Below are 18620 nucleotides of genomic sequence, written 5' to 3'. Positions count from 1 at the left end.
TATTCATTGTCATGGCCTTTAATGAAAAGGGAGATCATTTTGATAGAGATTTTTCTTTTCATTTAATTGTAGTAATGGGATCAACTAATACATTAAAAATCTGCCACGGGCCGGGCGTGGTGGCACACACCTTTAATCCCAGCACTCAGGAGGCAGAGGCAGGCAGATTTCTGAGTTTGAGGCCAGCCTGGTCTACAGAGTGAGATCCACGACAGCCACGGCTATACAGAGAAACCCTGTCTCGAAAAACAAAAACAAAACAAAACAAAACAAAACAAAACAAAACAAAACAAAACTAAACAAAACAAAATCTGCCACAACTGGGGAAAAATTCATAGATGGGTTACTGTGCTCACATGTTGATTAAATAGAAAGCTTGTATACTGCCAGCCAACATAAAATCAATTGATAAACCTCTACTGTTGTTTCTCAGAGTTTAAAAAAAGAAACCCAAGATCCTGAATTTTCAATAATTAAACAAGAAGGTTTGCAACCATGTAGCCTTTAAATCAATAGACAATCAAGTGTTTCACTCTCATGTTTCAAATCATGAATGTGAAGAACACTGTGTTTCAAAATGCAAGTGTGAGATACAATGTTCATATGACCTGAATGAGATAGTGAGGAAAAGCTGGGAAAACCATCGATGAAGAACTTCAGAAAGTCCAGTCTTTGTCTCCCCACTTCCTCCATTTCTTCCTCTTGCAGTTTTTTTCTGTTTCATGGTTATACCCAGAAAGACAGTACATTTCTGTCACTTCTGTACTTCTGGAATATAAATAAAATCACTTTCAACTTGATCTCACAATAGTTATTCAGAATTTCATAGATAGTTCATATATAATAATATAATTCTGGTAAATAAGTATGTGTTAAAATGATGCCATTTTTTGGTAGGTATTTGCTCTTTACTATGTTGTGCGCATTCCCCTTTGGTGGAACAAGTGGCCATCTGAATACTAATATCAATTTGTTCTGATATTTTCTGACAGGTGTATTTGAAAGCAACATATTGTATAAACCGATGCATATTACTGGAGATGAGAACAATGACGCTTGGGGCATCTGATCTGGTCCTCTAATATGTGATGCTGTTTGTGCCTCTTCTTTGATTATTTCTATGTCCCAATTATTAGCAGCCATCAGTGCCTCAGGATAATGCAAAGCAAAGCAAAGCAAAACAAAGAGCCCGTCAGTCTGCAACTGACAGATAAGTCTCCGAGGTTGCAGATGGATTTATTGGTTCTCTGTTTCTAAATCTGTCAAAAAGACCTGAACAATTTCCTGCCTGAAAGAGGCCGAGAGCTGATCACCTGGAGGCCTTTCATAATGACAGTGGCTGAGAAGCACAGTACTGTTGCAGTGAATTTTCAGTGTGAGTTGTGTTGCTTTCTCGGGCTCAGACAGATGCTCTTCTGGGGCAACAAAGGGAAACAGACATTTCCTGAAGTTGCTGTGACTTGTTTTGCACATTCTACTCTTACAGAGTAGCCTTGAGCTCCATCACACAATGTGAGATCTGCCTTAATACCCGTCCTTATTTTAAATTTAATGCCTGGTAATTTTAAATGAGCAAAAATGTCCCTCTCCTTATGAAAAAATAATCTGGTTTCATGATTTTACCAAAAGCACACATAAGGTAAAATTCAACCTTCATAAACTCTAATTGAAAGAGTTCATTATCTTTTATCAGTGCTACTACTAATTGAACTGCTGCTATGTACCCAGCAAGATACTAGGAAGAATTAAAAGATACAATACTAGCATCTTGAAGTCTTATAGGTGTGTGTGTGTGTGTGTGTGTGTGTGTGTGTGTGTGTGTGTACAGGCTGATGCTAGGGAGGATTCTGAGCAACAACTAAACAAGCAAACATGTCAGTGTTTCAGACACTAAAACAGGAGAGATACCTATTTGCGCTTGGATTATCAAGGTAATATTCTTTAACACTTAAGCCCTTCACAGTAAACTAATTCTCCCCAAATTGAGGAGATATTCTATCACATGGGTGAGAACAGTCTTGGGAAGCAGACCACTTCTTTCTACATCCATGCCTGTAGTTCCATCAATAGTAGATTCCTTGACATCTCTGAGCTCACACGAAAACACAGACCTTTCCAGAACACAGATGCTGTCCCTGTGACTATCCTCAACTCATGCCTCCAGGATCCCATGATTTAACCTCAGTGTTTGTTGCTGCCTGAAGTTCCTTTCTGCTTTCCTGGATAGAATATTGATGTAAAACAGTTGACATAAGTTCTTGTAAGTGCTGGGCATAGTGCCACACACCTTTAAGCACTCAGACCAGCCTAGTCTACTTAGTGAATAGCAGGACAGCCAAAACTAGTTAGAGAGATCCTGTCTTTGAAAAACAAAAATCTTGTGTCTAACTACCTGTACTTTTCTGAAAATATTCCACAAAGACATGAAATAAATTACTGGGGAAAATTAATAGGTACCAGTTGGTTATGAATATTTTCTGGAGCTTTTCAAACTGTACCCAGAAGGAACACAGATCTGAAAAGTGAATAGAATAGATTCCCAAGGAGAGTACTCATGACTGACGTTGGTAGAGTTGACATTTCAGCACATGTCAAGCTTTGTATCAGAGTTTGTGGAATATGAAGCGAGATCTGTGCCTTTTCCATGTCTTCAAATAGAAGATAACACATGGGTGACAACTGCCAATGTTACTGCATCTTCATATTTAAAGTTTTCTAATTTACATTTTTCTTTCCATATTTAATTTAAACAATATTCTGAGAATATAGTTCTCAAATCCACCCCCAAATAGGATAGAGTATTATGTGTCTCAGTGATTGACACAGGTTACAATATCACTGAGACAGAGAAACACTGGCTGGTCAAAGTCAATTTTAAAGTTAATTTAAAAACTATATTAATTTTCCTACAAAAGGATGAGATAATTCAAATCAGCACTGTGGTGTCATTACCTCCACCATCATGCTAGGAATAAAAAAACAGAGAGAGATGATGGCTTGGGCCATTTCTAGTTACAATAGCTTCAGTCGTTATAACTTAATAATAATAGTATAAATTAAATGAAATTACATGTAAAAGTGATTTGAAAATTACAGTGTTTGGCATCAAAGTGCATTTCATGCCATATGGTGGCCAAATCTTTTTTAAATGACCAGTTAATTCAGACAAATAGTCAGTTCAGAGGGGCAGCTTGTTGAATTGGCTGATTTAACTATAAGGCATTGTTAGCTGCTACTGTCCCCTCTTTCTGAGTCATGTTTGGGGTTTATAAGGAAGAGTGTGGAGATGATAAACAGCTCTGCTACCAGGGTCTGGACAGAGAAGCTTAACCAGTAGCAGACTGTTTGAAAAGGTTGTCATTCATGGGACACATGGGAAAGGGTGTTCTTAGTGATTGTGACAAGAGATTAAGTGTAGACAGGATGGTATCTCAGGGTAGGAAGAATGTTGGTTAGGTGAAGGTTAATGTTGGAGATAATTCTGGGAATCTAATCACACCACAGAGAGTGTAGGTTGACTAAATAAACTATTCATAACTCTTCCTCATTAGAATATAAAGTATAAGCATCCATTGCTATCATATATTAAGCATATATATTGCATCAGATATCTGCAAACAAGCTAGTGACTATGATATCCCAAGCTGTCCTCAAGGAACAGGAATTTCCGTAGCATATCATCCCTACCATATTACTCCCAAAGGGCTAGCAATCAGTGGATAGGAATTAAAAGTCTATATAATTAAGATCATTTTATTTTTCTCCTGTTTGCTTTTCTCCTGCCTTATTTTCTTGTGTTTCAGAGGCTCATAATTCAGCCTAGACTAGACACCCACTTATGATCCTCCTTCCCCAAACTCCTTAAGTGTAGAGATTATGGGCATTTGTCATTATACCTGTCTGAGAAAATGAAGAGACTTTCAGATGTCCTATGTGTTATGAAGAAAGTGATACTGTGATGTCATGGTTTGACGGAAATAACTCTGGGTCGGGAAAGTCCCTAAGTTCCATTTGATATATAGCGGAGATTGTGCAGATGATCTGCTTTCTAAGGTTATTCACACAGCAAAACAGCAAGGCATGGAAACCAACCAATAGGTTCTTACCATTACTTCTTGTCGTGTTCTCTGTACACTCAAGGAGGGAAAGTATGAAGAATTGTTGAATCTGGATGCATTGTGGATGCATGGTGTCTTTAATTCCATGAAAGCTTTAAGTACTATGAACAGTAATATTCCATTTTCCTGTCTTAAATTCTTCCTCTTAAAGCTACTGCAAAATCAACAAACTCAACACTCAAAACTGTGTATGTGTCCATTTGTATGTATGTGTATATATGTGCATGTGTGTATGTGTGTGTGTGAATGCATGTGTGTGTGCATATGTGTATGCCTGTGTGTGTGTGTGCCTGTAAATGTTCAAGCACGTGCTTGTATATATGTGTGTTTGTGTGCTCGAGTGTGTGTGTGTATGTGTGCTGGGTAAGGGAGGATAAAGGAAAATGAAGAAATTAATTTCATAAGAATCACAAGTTTTCTTAAATCAGATAGGGGACTAATATCCAATATATATAAAGAACTCAAGAGAGTGGACTCCAGAAAATCAAATAACCCCCTTAAAAGATGGGGCTCAAGCTAAATAAAGAATTCTCAACCGAGGAATACCGAATGGCTGAGAAACACCTGAAAAAATGTTCAACATCCTTAATCATCAGAGAAATGCAAATCAAAACAACCCTGAGATTTCACCTCACACCAGTCAGAATGGCTAAGATCAAAAATTCAGGTGACAGCAGATGCTGGCGAGGATGTGGAGAAAGAGGAACACTCCTCCATTGTTGGTGGGATTGCAAGCTTGTACAACCACTCTGGAAATCAGTCTGGCGGTTCCTCAGAAAATTGGACATAGTACTACCGGAGGATCCAGCAATACCTCTCCTGGGCATATATCCAGAAGATGTCCCAACCGGTAAGAAGGACACATGCTCCACTATGTTCATAGCAGCCTTATTTATAATAGCCAGAAGCTGGAAAGAACCCAGATGCCCCTCAACAGAGGAATGGATACAGAAAATGTGGTACATTTACACAATAGAGTACTACTAAGCTATTAAAAAGAATGAATTTATGAAATTCCTAGGCAAATGGATGGACCTGGAGGACATCATCCTGAGTGAGGTAATACAATCACAAAAGAACTCAAATGATATGTACTCACTGATAAGTGGATATTAGCCCAGAAACTTAGTATAGCGAGATATAAGGTACAATTTGCAAAACACATGAAACTGAAGAAGAATGAAGACCAAAGTGTGGACACTTTGCCCCTTCTTAGAATTGGAAACAATCACCCATGGAAGGAGTTACAGAGACAAAGTTTGGAGCTGAGACAAAAGGATGGACCATCTAGAGACAGCCATATCCAGGGATCCATCCCATAATTAGCCTCCAAACGATGACACCATTGCATACACTAGCAAGCGTTTGTTGCAAGGATCGTGATATAGCTGTCTCTTGTGAGACTAGGCCAGGGCCCAGCAAACACAGAACTGGATGCTCACAGTCAACTATTGGATGGATCACAGGGCCCCCAATGGAGGAGTATCCAAGGAGCTAAAGAGATCTGCAACCTTGTAGGTGCAACATTATGAACTACCAGTACCCTGGAGCTCTTGACTCTAGCTGCATATGTATCAAAAGATGGCCTAGTCGGCCATCACTGGAAAGAGAGGCCCATTGGACAGGCAAAATTTATATGCCCCAGTACAGGGGAATGCCAGGGCCAAAAAATGGGAATGTGTGAGTAGGGGAGGGGGGGAGGGGGGACTTTTGGGATAGCATTGGAAATGTAATTGAGGAAAATATGTAATAAAAATATATAAAATTTTTTTTGGAAAAAAAAAAGAATCACAAGTCTTGATGTTTGAACAAGGTTACATTTCAGGAAGCCAGATTAGTTTTATATTGAAACTACATATGACCTCATTATGGGTCCTTTGGCCAAATACTAACATTTTCACAAATGGTTTTCATTTTGTGAAATAAGCATACAATGAAATTTCCTACAGGACTTTTGAGAAGTTAAGCCATGTGTTATAGTTTGTTTGGAATGTCCCTCATAGACTCTGGTGTTTGAACACTTGGTTCCTATCAGATGGCACTTTTGGGGAAGGTTGTGGAGCCTGAAGGATGTAGGTTGCCAGGAGCCAATCTTGAAATGTTATGATCTGGTTCTATTTCCTGACTGTCCTTTCCCTCCTGCAACCTGTAGGCACAACGTGACCATTTTCTTCATGTCTGTGCCATACATCATACGTTCCAACCCATTCCTTACTGTGGAGTCTATCCATTCCTTACTGTGAGTCAAAACAAACCTTCCCCACCATAGGTTGCTTCTTGATGCATTTTGACATAATACTAACTCATATTGCATTTGTTTTGAAACTAAATTTCTCATTGTACTTATTTCCCTGCAATATTTTCTGGTCAGTGCCTTGTTATGTGTTGGTAGGAAGATAGCATGAAGCATCTTTGTTATACAAGTTTGCAAGTCCTGAGTGCTGGAGTGTGTTGATTATTCCTGACTTTTTCCTCCTGTCCAATTAGTTCATGCCTCTTGTTGAGAATGAGTTGATTCAGAAGTCACAGCCATCTATTCTGTTAGCTAAACCTACTTTGGGTTTTTTTGACTGGGGCCAGTTAGAGAAAGGGTGAGTAGGGGAATAAGACACAGCAGAGAAGATTGCACCCCCCCCCCCAGCCGCCCTGTTCCCTGTTTCTAAGTCTGCCTGCCGGTTTTGAGAAATTGCCCCCCCCCTTTTGTGAAGACCACTAATATACCCTCCATATCACTCTTCTCTCTCTTAGTCCTTCAAGAACTAGGTGTGGAAACCTCTTTACCTAATGATGTGTCTACACTTGTCTGCACATCACTAAAGAATCTCCAGTTGTTTGTTCAGAATTACCTGCCCCATCCCCCTTCCCCTCCAATGCCTCCACACCCCCTAACTCCTGTCTGGGACCTTTACTGAGAGCAGCCCTTATTGCAGCTTGTCCCTTGGTCTTCATCCAGCTTTTATTTATTTTTTTCCTACATCAGCTTCTAGCCTTCTAACCATGGCTCTTCTGAGTACCCATCCTGTCTAGAGCATTTCATCATTTTGAGTGATGGTTCCTTTAAACGAAAAAAAAAAAAAAAAAAAAGAAAGAAATCAAAGCTATATGAAATTGTTAATTTTTGAAAGGCATAGAGAATGAGACTGAGACATTAAAACGTAGGCTGTAGGGCTAATATAATGATTCTGAGGCTAGAAACATTTGTTAGCAAGCATAAGGTACAGAGTTGGGATGCAAAGAGCAATGACTGGGATGAAGTAGAGAACTGACTCACAGTGTTGTGTGCTGACCTCCACGAACACGTGATGGTACACATGTTCCACGCCCCTCATCCCCACTAAGCAAAGCAAAGTGTTAGAAGTCAGGCCTGGAGTAGCAGTGCAGAAACTCTATTACATCAGACGTTTTAATTACGTTCTATAAAAACTTATCACTTTGCATCTTATTTTATATTTTGACAGAAAGTTTAAACTACTCAATAGGTTACTATAGTCGCCTTACTGTTTTGTAGGGGTATATATAAACCATGATATGAGTTAGTTTTTTTCTCTCTCTCTTTTTTAAAGATTTTTAATTTATTTATTATTAGTTAATGTGAGTAAAGTTGAGAAAATATTGTTATTCAAGAGGGATCAGTTGCCTTTCAACGTCACCTGTCACCTGTCTTAGAATAAGTCATCGAATTCTTTACTTTCACCTATTTTCATGTGTCATAACCTAATTTTGCATAACAATGTTCTTTTCAATGTCTAACTTTTTTAGCCTTATATTAGCATCCTTCTCAAGAAAGCTTTAATCATAAATCTTGAGAAAATTTTGAACAAGTCTACCTTACCTTATGTTTCCCCTTGAGGATGTTTAGTTACCCATGACATTTTTGCATTTCCAACCAAATTTGTAAGTAGACTGTCAACTGCTATATAAACATGTTGGCATTTAAATTTGAATCACATTAAATTTATAGATTATTTTTGGAGAATTGACACCATTATGAATGTTGAAACATTTGATGCATCAGTCTGGTAACTCCCATATATTTAAAGTTTCTCCAGCAGCCTTGGATAATGTCACATAACTGTGTGAGTCATACATATTTATATATCTAGGTAACTCATTTTGAAGCTACTGAAACCTGTGTGTTGTACACGCTAAAAAAAAACCTAATACTCAGTGAACACATTTGGAAATGATTTTTATCCAGTAACTAAATTCCATTGTTAAATTTAATTATTTCTTTAATACTTTTGTATTTTCTATGCCATTTGTTTTTAATTTTTTGTAGATAATGAAAATAAATCACAAATGATGAAATAATTATTTTCTTTATTTTTATCTTAGCTTTATTTGTTTGGGTATTTTCTTATGTTTGTTCTAACGATTCAAAGAACAGTATAATAATATTGATGCAAAAAGCTTCTTTTTCTTCTTTTCAGGTTGAAGACTTGATGTTAAGAAAGAATTTTGAAAATTTGAACTGAGATGTGGTAATGGAGATTGCTTATTATATATATAAAATATCTTCCTTCCTCCTTGAAGATAATTTCTTTGATTTTAATCTCTTGAACTTTGACAAATACCTTACATACATTTATTGCCATAATTATGTTTGCTATTTTGTTCAGTGTCATAAGATTTTAGGTCAAATGAATTAATTTAGTGACCAAATAATATTATCATCTAATTTATAAATGATGACAGTTATTTGGTAATGTTTATTAATGTTAATAATTACAATGAGTATTTTTGCATCTACCTTTATAAAGAAGATTGCTAGTGTGTAATTCTTTCTCATCCTAATATTCTGAATTATAGCCTTATAATCTGAATTGGGAAATAGCTTTTTTTCTTTGTTACTTGTGAAACATAATACATATATAAAATTTAAAATATTATTTCTGTTATGTTTGATACAACACATTAATAATGTATTGAAGCTGGTATTTTCCTGTATAGGAAGAATTTTAATTGGTGATTGGATGTTTACACTAGTTAAAAGGTTGGTTGAAGATTCCAATGGTCTTTTATTTGGGAATGCCACATGGTCTTGAGAATCATTCTTGCCTCCGACTTTCAAGTGAAAAGGGTGTTTCATACTGTCCCTAGAGTTTTCAGAGATTCTCTGCTGAAAGTTGCTCAAGTATGTTTTGAACTGGTGAAGCTGATTTCAAAATTGACTCCTTTTATGTTGGCATTTTTGGTCTGGCTATTAAATTATACATTTCTAGAAATTTGTCCTTTTCACATGAGTTGTCAAGCTTTCAGAAATACAGTTACACACATTTGTTTCCAAACACCATTTTCTATGATTATAGCCTCACTCCAATTACTAATTTTGAGTGAATGACTCTTCTGTTTTCTCTATTCACTCAAATAGGAATCCATATTTTTGTTTGCTAGTTCATTTTACAAACTTTTGATGTTGTCATTTAACATGTTATATTTAATAATAGTCTCACCTCATCCTTATATTTTTCTCTTCATACAATGCTATTTTTATTAAGCTATGGTATGCGTCTTACATCTCGTATTGAATGTGTGTCCACTTACTTGGAAAGATTTTCTAGGATACTTGAAGTATTTCTCTTTTAATTCTTCTTAAACTAATGAGTTGAAAATTTAATGTAGTTAAACAATTATAAAGTTATTTTCTTACCATTTGTTACTTTATTCATGTATTTATAATTTTATATCACTTCTTTGTTTTTATTTTATGTCACTTCTATGACTTTAAATTGTACCTATCTAAACAGCAAACACTGGCAATCTCCAACCAAGACGCTGAAATCACTTACTATTCTAAGAAACTTTCTTGTGAAGCACTGGTAATATGTGATGATGGCAGGAACAGAGGTGGTGGAGGCATTTCAGGAACAATCAGACATTGCTATTTCTTCAGGCATGTTCCTTAGTGAAAGTCACCATCATGTTCAATGGAGGAATAAGTAGGACCAGTGTAGGAACTTCACTTCTTTTTATAAATTATCCATCTTCATCAAATTACCAAATAATGAAGACTCTATGTCCATTAGCCAGTTTTTCTCTGCATCTGATTGGTGTTTCATCATTTTCCCTTGTGATGTATAACATTTCATTCTCTTGCTCTACCAGACATTGATCTGTCATGACATACTCCTCTGTGGCTCCTCCCTGTTCATTAACCACTTCCTGCATTTTTCCTGACTCACCCGTTGCCCATAGTGGAGCTGGGGTCATCTCAGGTGTGTGTCTCCTTCACTTCTTGTACATGACTATGAAACATATTGATGCTACATATTAGGTAGTCTCAAAACACAGTTAAACATATTGGAGCTATGTACTAGGTAATATCAATAGACAGTTTCACTATTTTGTTACCATTTTATAATAAATGTACAAAACTCACATTATCTATCATGTAAAGAAACTATTTGTCTTCTTCATCTAAGATGGGGATTAAATGTTTTGTTTTAATAATATCACATCCAAGTTAAAGAACTTATCATATAACATTCTTTTAGCGTCTTAGCATCTCTAATTTAGATGTGGGTAATGGAGGCAAGGTTCAGCGTTCAGCTGTGCATTCAAGTGAGTGCAATGACTTACAGATCTAATTGTATATCTTAGCTTACAATTTTTCAATATATGATTTAAGTGATGTAAATACTGAAAATCATATCCTGCAGGAGGGTGAGGTAATAGTAACATAAGCTTGTGCTTGGGGAACTCAAATACTTTAAAAAGAAGCACAGTGTATTTTGTTTTCTAAAACTGCACTAATATGAGCTCAGTCCGTGACACTCAGCCCTCTCCCAGTTTCCTGAGTGGAGCAATTTGAAAAACACATCCTTATTTGTTTTTTTTCTCAGAGTATCAGAAACAATACAAATCCTCATGCCCAACAAATCATCTCTGAGACAACAGTAAAGGGGTAGACAGCTTAAGAAAAACAGGAAGCAATCCCCAGGGTGCTTTAAATATTAATCAAAACAGGTTTTCCTTGAGATGATTAAGAACAAACCAAAGACCAGCAGCATGACTCATTTCCAGTCCAGACCAGCAGGGAGTGGGAGGCAGGGTGATGTCCTGTAGGCTTTACACCATCACTGGGAGGAATGTTACATAAGGGTAACAAAAAAAAAAAAAAAAAAAAAAAAAAAAAAAAAACGACATAAACACAACTGAAAATATAGGAAAGATCCTCTTTAGACTCACTTGTCCACATTTTCGGGACGATCATTTCATCATATTTACAATAGTCTTGCATCATTGTACACTTAAGGCCAGAAAATTAGATTATAATTCAAATATAAGGAGCCTTTTGAATTCTGTTATATTCCATGAGCAAAATTAGAGGAAGGAACACCTTGGAATGTGTAAGAGGACAAGATTTATAGTTAAAATGACATATCTTTAAAAAAAAAAAACAAAAAAGAATTGACCTGGGTCAACTCAGCTTTCCTGTCTCTATGAAAGCAACTAGTATCTATCTACACAGTATGGCGACAGTGAAGATGACTAGAATATAACATCACATGCAAGGACTGTTGATGGTGAGTTGTGACTGTCAACTTGACCACTTAGGGAACCATCTGGCAGAGAAATGGATCACCTTTGGCTGTGTCTGTTAGGGCATTCCCAGAGAATTTACACAAGGAAGAGAAGATGAGGCTAAACATGGACCATGCTATAGGATAAGCTGATGTCTTCAATGGAGTACAGGCAGAAAGTAAGAAAGCTGTCTAGCATGTGTACTCAGCCATCTATTGGAATGAATATGCTTATTAGTGCATAACTCCACAATTTGTCTCCAGCTTCTTTGGCCCTTGAATATTTACTCTCCAGTATGTCTCCAGGCAAGTTCCTGGTTCTACATCTTATATTAGGACTGGATCATTGGTCTCCATTCTTTGGCTAAGAAACTACAGAGGTCTTTGTCTCTGCTACTTGCACATGGCTGTTGACCCGAGGAGGACTAACAGGGAAGGAAGGACCTAACCTGAAGGAGGATGACCCTGTCTTTAATAGTGGAAATCAATCTAATAGATCTGGGTCTATCTATCTTCCTTCCTACCTACCTTCTCTCTCTCGGTTCTATTTCAAAACAACTTTAACTAACGTAGAAACTAGAAAGAAGGCAGCAACAATTTCAAACTAGCTGATGAACAAAGCTGCTATTTACTGGTTCTTTTAGCACCAAATATTTAATTCTTTCAAGTGACACTCAATACTGATGTTAAATAATGTTGGTAGGTTCAGGTCAGGCTCTGTGTCCAATGGATTGGGTTTCCTTCTGTCCATTGCAATCATGACCTTTCTTTCTGTGTATATCAGAATGCCTTCATATATCCCGTGTACATCATAACACCCTCTTGAATCACCACACTATTTTCTTCTCACTGAAGGAAATCCTTGGAAAGGGTAGATCTTAGTTCCTGTCTCTGTAACTCAATCCATAAAATTATTTGATTAAATGGATTTAGTCTGAATACTGACTTTGGAACCACTCCCTGTAACTAATGGAATGCAGTCATCTTGGTCCAGAATGAGCCTTTTAGACTAAGAGGTAACCACTGTTCTAGACATCACACCCTGACAGACAAGAATACATCTGCAAATGGAAATGAGGATTGATTCTAGAAGACAATGTGTTAATGGACACATGAGAAACTTGATGAGTATTATCCATTTTTAGTGTCTTACACAGAGAGTCGACCTGTAGGAGTAACTCTGATGATATTTACAAATGAACATCACAGTATCTTTTACAGCAACAGCTTGAACAAACGTCTATTCACCTTGGCTAGGGCACTGGCATCAACAAAAAGGAAGAACAATTTCTCCCTACTTTAGCATTTTTGATTGGTTGGACGGTGGGTTTATTTATCAAATCGTGGATGGGGGTTTATGCATGAGTGACCTTAAAACAGCTCTTATTACCACAGAGTCCCAGGAAGCACATATGACAACATCCTGAAACCTATTTGTACAAATAGGGTCCCTTCTCAGTTCATCTTACCCCTTCTGAGACTGGAAGGAGTGGGAAGAAATTACACATATCTGGGAGTGGGCATAGGAGAGGGAGTGGTTGGAATCTCTTATCTTTACTATGAAGGAGAATCAACAGGTGCCATCTTGTGGGAGGGTATTCACACATGCTTTGGTAGCATTAAGTAATAGTCAATAAACAAACCTTGAGTTGTTAGACTTCATTAACAGCATAATTACATAAATTATTTTCAGGGAAGTGACAGAGAAATAAAGTGACTTTATGTATAGGGGCCTTTCCATGGGAGGTAGCATCTTGTCTATATGTCATTCTCTGTTCTCTTAAGCCAGTGGGAGTGACGTAAGTCACTGTGCCGGCTCCGTTCTGGATCTAAGTTTAAAGCAGGTAGGGATCAGTGTTCAGCAGCTGCAACCGTGATTTCTTCTTGCTAACTTCATGCTGGTTACTTTGTTGCAACATTAGAGACAGTGTTCCTTTTCTGCTGGGATTGCACCCCTCTGGTGTTGAAGCTGGTCCCTCAGTCCACAAAGGAGAGAGCTTCTTAGCATTTCCTTCAACCAGTCCTATCGCCTCATTCCCACGACAGTTCCTCACAGGGGACAGTCATCTAGGAGGCAGAAGTGATACAGACACTTATGTCCGTTAACGATATTTCAAAACCTCTTTTCCAGAAAAATAGAGGTCCAGTTACCTGGTATTCTGGGTATACAGAGACCTTTGTAAATATGCTGGCATCAATTTGCATATAGTGTGCAATGAATCCAGATGTTTAGAGACACAGTCTCTTTGCTACTTGGGGCCTAGTATTTTTAAGGCTATTAGCTATCCCAGTCATTTAGATTTTCCCTGTCCAGCCACCTGTGGGGAAATATGTGAGAACAGAGTGAAGCTGATGGACTCATGTGGAGAATGGATTTCTTAATATTACTAAAGTTTCAAACATTGTAATAGAATAAGACCATGGAAACATTCTGGGAACCTAGAAAGAGTTGGAGGAAACAGTAGTTTATGTTTTAGGACTATTAAAAGAAATATCATTTATAGACTTTTAGCAAAAGATTGACATCTGTGAGAGAAAATATGTCCGGATTCAGGCAGAGAGACAAACAGCAGGAAAAGATCTCACTTGTTATTTCCACAAAGCAGCTTTTTAAAAGGGAAACGATTTCCTTAGATTTTAAGAGGTGTCTTGGGCCACCATCGGATGAAGCATTTCGTTATCTTCCCGAGGGGCATTTTATCATCTGAACCTTCAGCCTCAGACCCCATTTCCTGCTTCTCTCAAGTTGGGCTAGAAGGTCACTGTGCTCAGCTGTCCCTCTGTGGTTTAAAGGGCAAGTGGCCATTAATACCTCTTCACGTTCAAAGCATTACTAGTCCTGTTCCAGGTGGGAAACGCCACTGAACCTTTCAGTCCGTTTTACAAATGTGGAGAGTTCTCAGGGGTTACTTTGGTCCGACAGTAACTGCAATGGCAACTTTTAACTTTGGCAGTTGAAATCGGTTGGAATTGACTGGAGGCCTGCAGACACCCTACTCCATGCCTATAAAGACGACTTCTCTAGGACAACGTGGGACAATTCTGAGGAATTACTCTGCTTGGTAGTCTGAAGGCTGCTCTGGAGGATGAGAAATAGGAAATTAGCTCACATGGTTAAACACACACACCAAGGGAGAAATCTGTTCATTTGCCGTCCCCTTTAGAATTCACCTGCCTTTAAAGGGCAACCTCAGAGCTTCACCAGTTTGTGTTAGAAGAGGGTAGGAGAAAACTGGCTAAAGTCAACTTTACGTCTGCAATTCGGCCTCCCCAGTGTGATACTGCCTTGTACGTTTTTCAAAACCTTATTTTTAAATATTCAAACCACCCTGAGAGTATTAATTAAAGAATATCTGGATTTGCTCTGGCATACTTTAAAAGGAATAGTAAGACAGACAGTTATCTTCTAAAAGAGCAGAGTAACAATGGTGACAGCTGGCCTTCTGTGATCTCTGGTGAGTCAGAGGCCCTCAGACTACGGTCCCCCCCACCCCCTTTGCGGCCTGTTCTCTTTCTGTTTGTGAGGGAGCAGCTTGCTCTCACACCAGGATCTTGCTTCCTGGCATTGAAAAAGCAATCTGAAAATTTGTGCTTGACTCATAAAGGCTGAGCCTTAAATACAATCAGTCTCTTTTGAAGTATTAAATATTGTCTCGCTTTACCTTCTTCGGAGCGACGGCTTCTGAGCCAGATACAGGGCACGCTGTGAGTGTGTGCGTTCAGGTCAGAGGGGCTTTGGAACAAAAGCCTTCTGCCCTGAGCTCACCCCATGCGCCCTCCTCCTGGAACTGACGCACTGCATGGTGGGACAGAGCTGCTTCCTCTCGACTCTTACCCAGCTGCTCAGAGTAAGGCAAACTCCTTAGGAAAGTGGAAGTTGATTCTGACATTTCACCCAGATGTTGATTAATGCTAAAACACTACAAATAACAATGTTTAATCACAGCTTTCAAGTAGCAATATAAATATAACAAGGCCTGACCTTTGGAGAAAGGAGAAAGAAATACTTTGACCTTTGCAGTGTGTAATTCTTACCTTTTATGAAAGAGTCAAACCTTTAATATGTGTTGTGAGTGGTAGGTACCAGTCCACAGTAACTGTCTTTGAGGTTATCTGCATAGAAATACCAAAGGACCAGGGAGATAGCTTACCAGGTGACATGACTGCTGTACAAACCTGGTGACCAGATACCCCATAAAGATGGAAAGAGAGGAAGACTCCACTGGCTTCTAAATAAGGCATGGTTCGTGTGCCTGCAGGCATTGTATAACCAGATACACGGGAACATAGACATGCAAATAATAAACATTAATAAAACTGCCACGGAATCATCCTTGTAGCAACAAATCTAAACACAGCAACGTGTTGAGTAGCATGGATTAAACAATCTGGTATCTACTAAGAACCACATCAAATGCCCTGATAAGAGTTGTTTTGATTCAGAAAACACCAAACATAATTTATCTGGTATAGAACTAATTAAATAATTCAGTGTGAATTTTACTTCTAAGGCAGACGGCTGCGATTCAGCTTCAGAATATACTGTTCTGACAATAGTTTTCAAAATCTTAAACAAATAAACATTAGAAAGAAAGCGATGTGTCATGGCTTCTCACCTTTCTTCTGTCGGTTCTTGGTCTCTAACCACCCAGGCCTGCTGATGCAGTAATCTCTATCAAGAACCTAATTCATGAAAAATTCTAAAAAAAAGGAAGCAGATGTTTTTTCCTCTTTGAGTACTCAGCAATAAACTCTATAAGAAATGCATATGAAAATAATTAATTTTTCATCTATAAAATGGCAATAAATATGGTATAGTTATTTGATGTTCCTCTTTATAATATACTTTAAAAAGTGATCTGAAGTCTTTATTAATCAGCCTTAATATAATTCATGAATATAGACATTATAATACATTTTACTTCAAAATGTAAGTCAAAGTTTGAGGAACATAAAATATGATACACATACATATTATACATAAACATTTCTTAACATGAATCTTTCAAAAGCAGCCTCTGAAGTAGCATCATATAGCTCATCTCTGCAACGTTGGCTTCCTTGTGTTCAGTTATAGATGATGACAATCCAACACTGTTAAACCTACTTTATTCAATTACTTAAAGTTAGATAAGAGATTGGTATATACATCACTTGGCAAATGTCAGTCAGTCACATACCAAGCAGAAGGTGGCTCTGGAGAAACTGTCAACACCATGGTAGGGGCTGAGGATATACGGTAGTCATAGAATGTATAAAAAATATGTTTAGAGAAGTTAAACTTTAAGTTCTGTACTCAGTACACACACAAACATACACACAAGTGCACATTCGAGTGCATGTGCACACACACACCCACCCACCCACACACACACACACACACACACAAACAGAGAAGAAATAGAAGCATCACCATATAGTTCAAATTATTATCTAGCAAAAGAAAATGGGATTTTAGTTCAAATTCAAAGTGCTTTTCTTCTTCTGAACCCTGTCTACAAATTGAACTTGGAAATGACTAGGTAAACCATGTTAGCACTATCTTTGACCCAGGAAGCTTATTTGTCCACAGGTCTCCATTATTTGCTTGTCTTCACACCCCTGGTCCTTCTCCCCCACTCTTTATCCCTATTTTAGGTGTTGGACAGGAGTGAGCTTTCCAAGTACACACTGCGTGGTGATTACTTACGACTAGCTGGGAGTTATTTCCTCCTCCTGCTTGAGGGATCTTCCTCACCAGGAAGCCATCATTATTATTCAAATATGGGTGTTTACTTTGCATTTTTACCAGTGGCCCATCTGTGCTATTAGATGAAATGGCCAGGTCTCATTGCAAAAGCATCTTTTGCAACCACGAAGGCGAGGTTAAAAAGAAGTGTGAATAAGCCTGGTGGGCATTTTCAGAATCAATTTTTGAGGAAATAGGTATTACTGGGAAAAGGAAATTGAAGATGGCTATTACAATCACCCTCTAAAGGGAAGCATTCCACTCTATAAGGAGCCCACAGTGAATATTGATTCAAAAAAGTACATTTTTATTAATCATGTTAATCCAGATTTTTGCTCACTGTAAGGCAATGGCCTTTCTCTCATGTAGCTTCCCACCCCCTATCCACATTACTCCACAGGGAACGCTATTTCAAGAGTGTAGAGGGTTAATGATGGGGCTTACTGCAGAATAAGAAATGCTTTTTTATTTAGCCTTTTAGGCAGAGAAGCATATTTTCCTTGAAGCTTGAAGTGCATGTGACTGGAGAAAGTGATTGTCCTGCCAGTAGTCAGGGGTCTGAAGAACAGAGAGGCTGCCTTGGGAACACTCCCTCCCCCTGGCTCTGGCTGACTCAGAACTGAAGTTGTATGCTGGTGAAGGAGAGCCCGCTCATTTTCCACTTTCATGCATTGTAAAACAGCAGATATCCCATGGAAAACTGTGATCTCAAAGGTTTCAAATCACGTTTTGCAGACTCCAGCATGAAGCCATATGAAAGTGACTGTGTTTTTGCTTAGCCTCTCAGATCTTTAGAAAAGATTCATTTGTGCTAGGGTGTCAGCTATAGGGGAAGGACTATGTCTTCTTTGACCTGATCCAAGACCTGCAGTTACCAACAACTATCAACTAACCATATGCCTTCTTCAGAGGACGGAGTCTGTCACTTCCTGTCTTTCCTTTCTCACCTGTCTTTCCTATATCACCTCACTATATACTCTAGGTCAGTCCTTAAGAAAGCAACTTCTTTCCTAATATCCCATCCACCATCTTAATATGCCAGAAAGGTCATCAGCGTTACCAAACCCTTACGTGGTTGCTGTTTCCAAAAGGTACTTGATGACAAGAACATGGTACAGCTGTGCCCTGGGAGGTTCTGCCGTCATCTGACCAATGCAGATGAGGATGCCTGGTTGTAACTATCAGACTGAGATTGGAGATGGTGGTCAGGGAGCTGTCAGAAGGACTCGAGGGAACACAGGGGGATTACAA

At 38.3% G+C, this 18620-nt stretch overlaps 1 long non-coding RNA gene across 4 annotated transcripts; it reads right to left on the bottom strand.

Annotated features, from left to right (window-relative positions):
* Positions 1 to 12742: 12742 nt before the first annotated feature.
* On the bottom strand, positions 12743 to 15431 carry 4930555A03Rik (RIKEN cDNA 4930555A03 gene). 4 transcript variants are annotated; one of them, NR_166406.1, is made up of 3 exons: positions 15304 to 15431; positions 14454 to 14720; positions 12743 to 13708 (listed from the first exon to the last, which is right to left on the bottom strand). It is a non-coding gene; the product is annotated as an RIKEN cDNA 4930555A03 gene (long non-coding RNA). The 4 variants fall into 4 exon arrangements; NR_166403.1 differs by having other exon boundaries at positions 12743 to 14720; NR_166404.1 differs by having other exon boundaries at positions 12743 to 14715.
* Between the last annotated feature and the right edge of the window lie 3189 nt (positions 15432 to 18620).

Source organism: Mus musculus, chromosome 3 (assembly GCF_000001635.26).
Source record: "Mus musculus strain C57BL/6J chromosome 3, GRCm38.p6 C57BL/6J".
Taxonomy (NCBI): Eukaryota; Metazoa; Chordata; class Mammalia; order Rodentia; family Muridae; genus Mus; species Mus musculus.
Note: the sequence above shows the minus strand (reverse complement) of the source record. Positions and strands in the feature narration are given on the sequence as shown.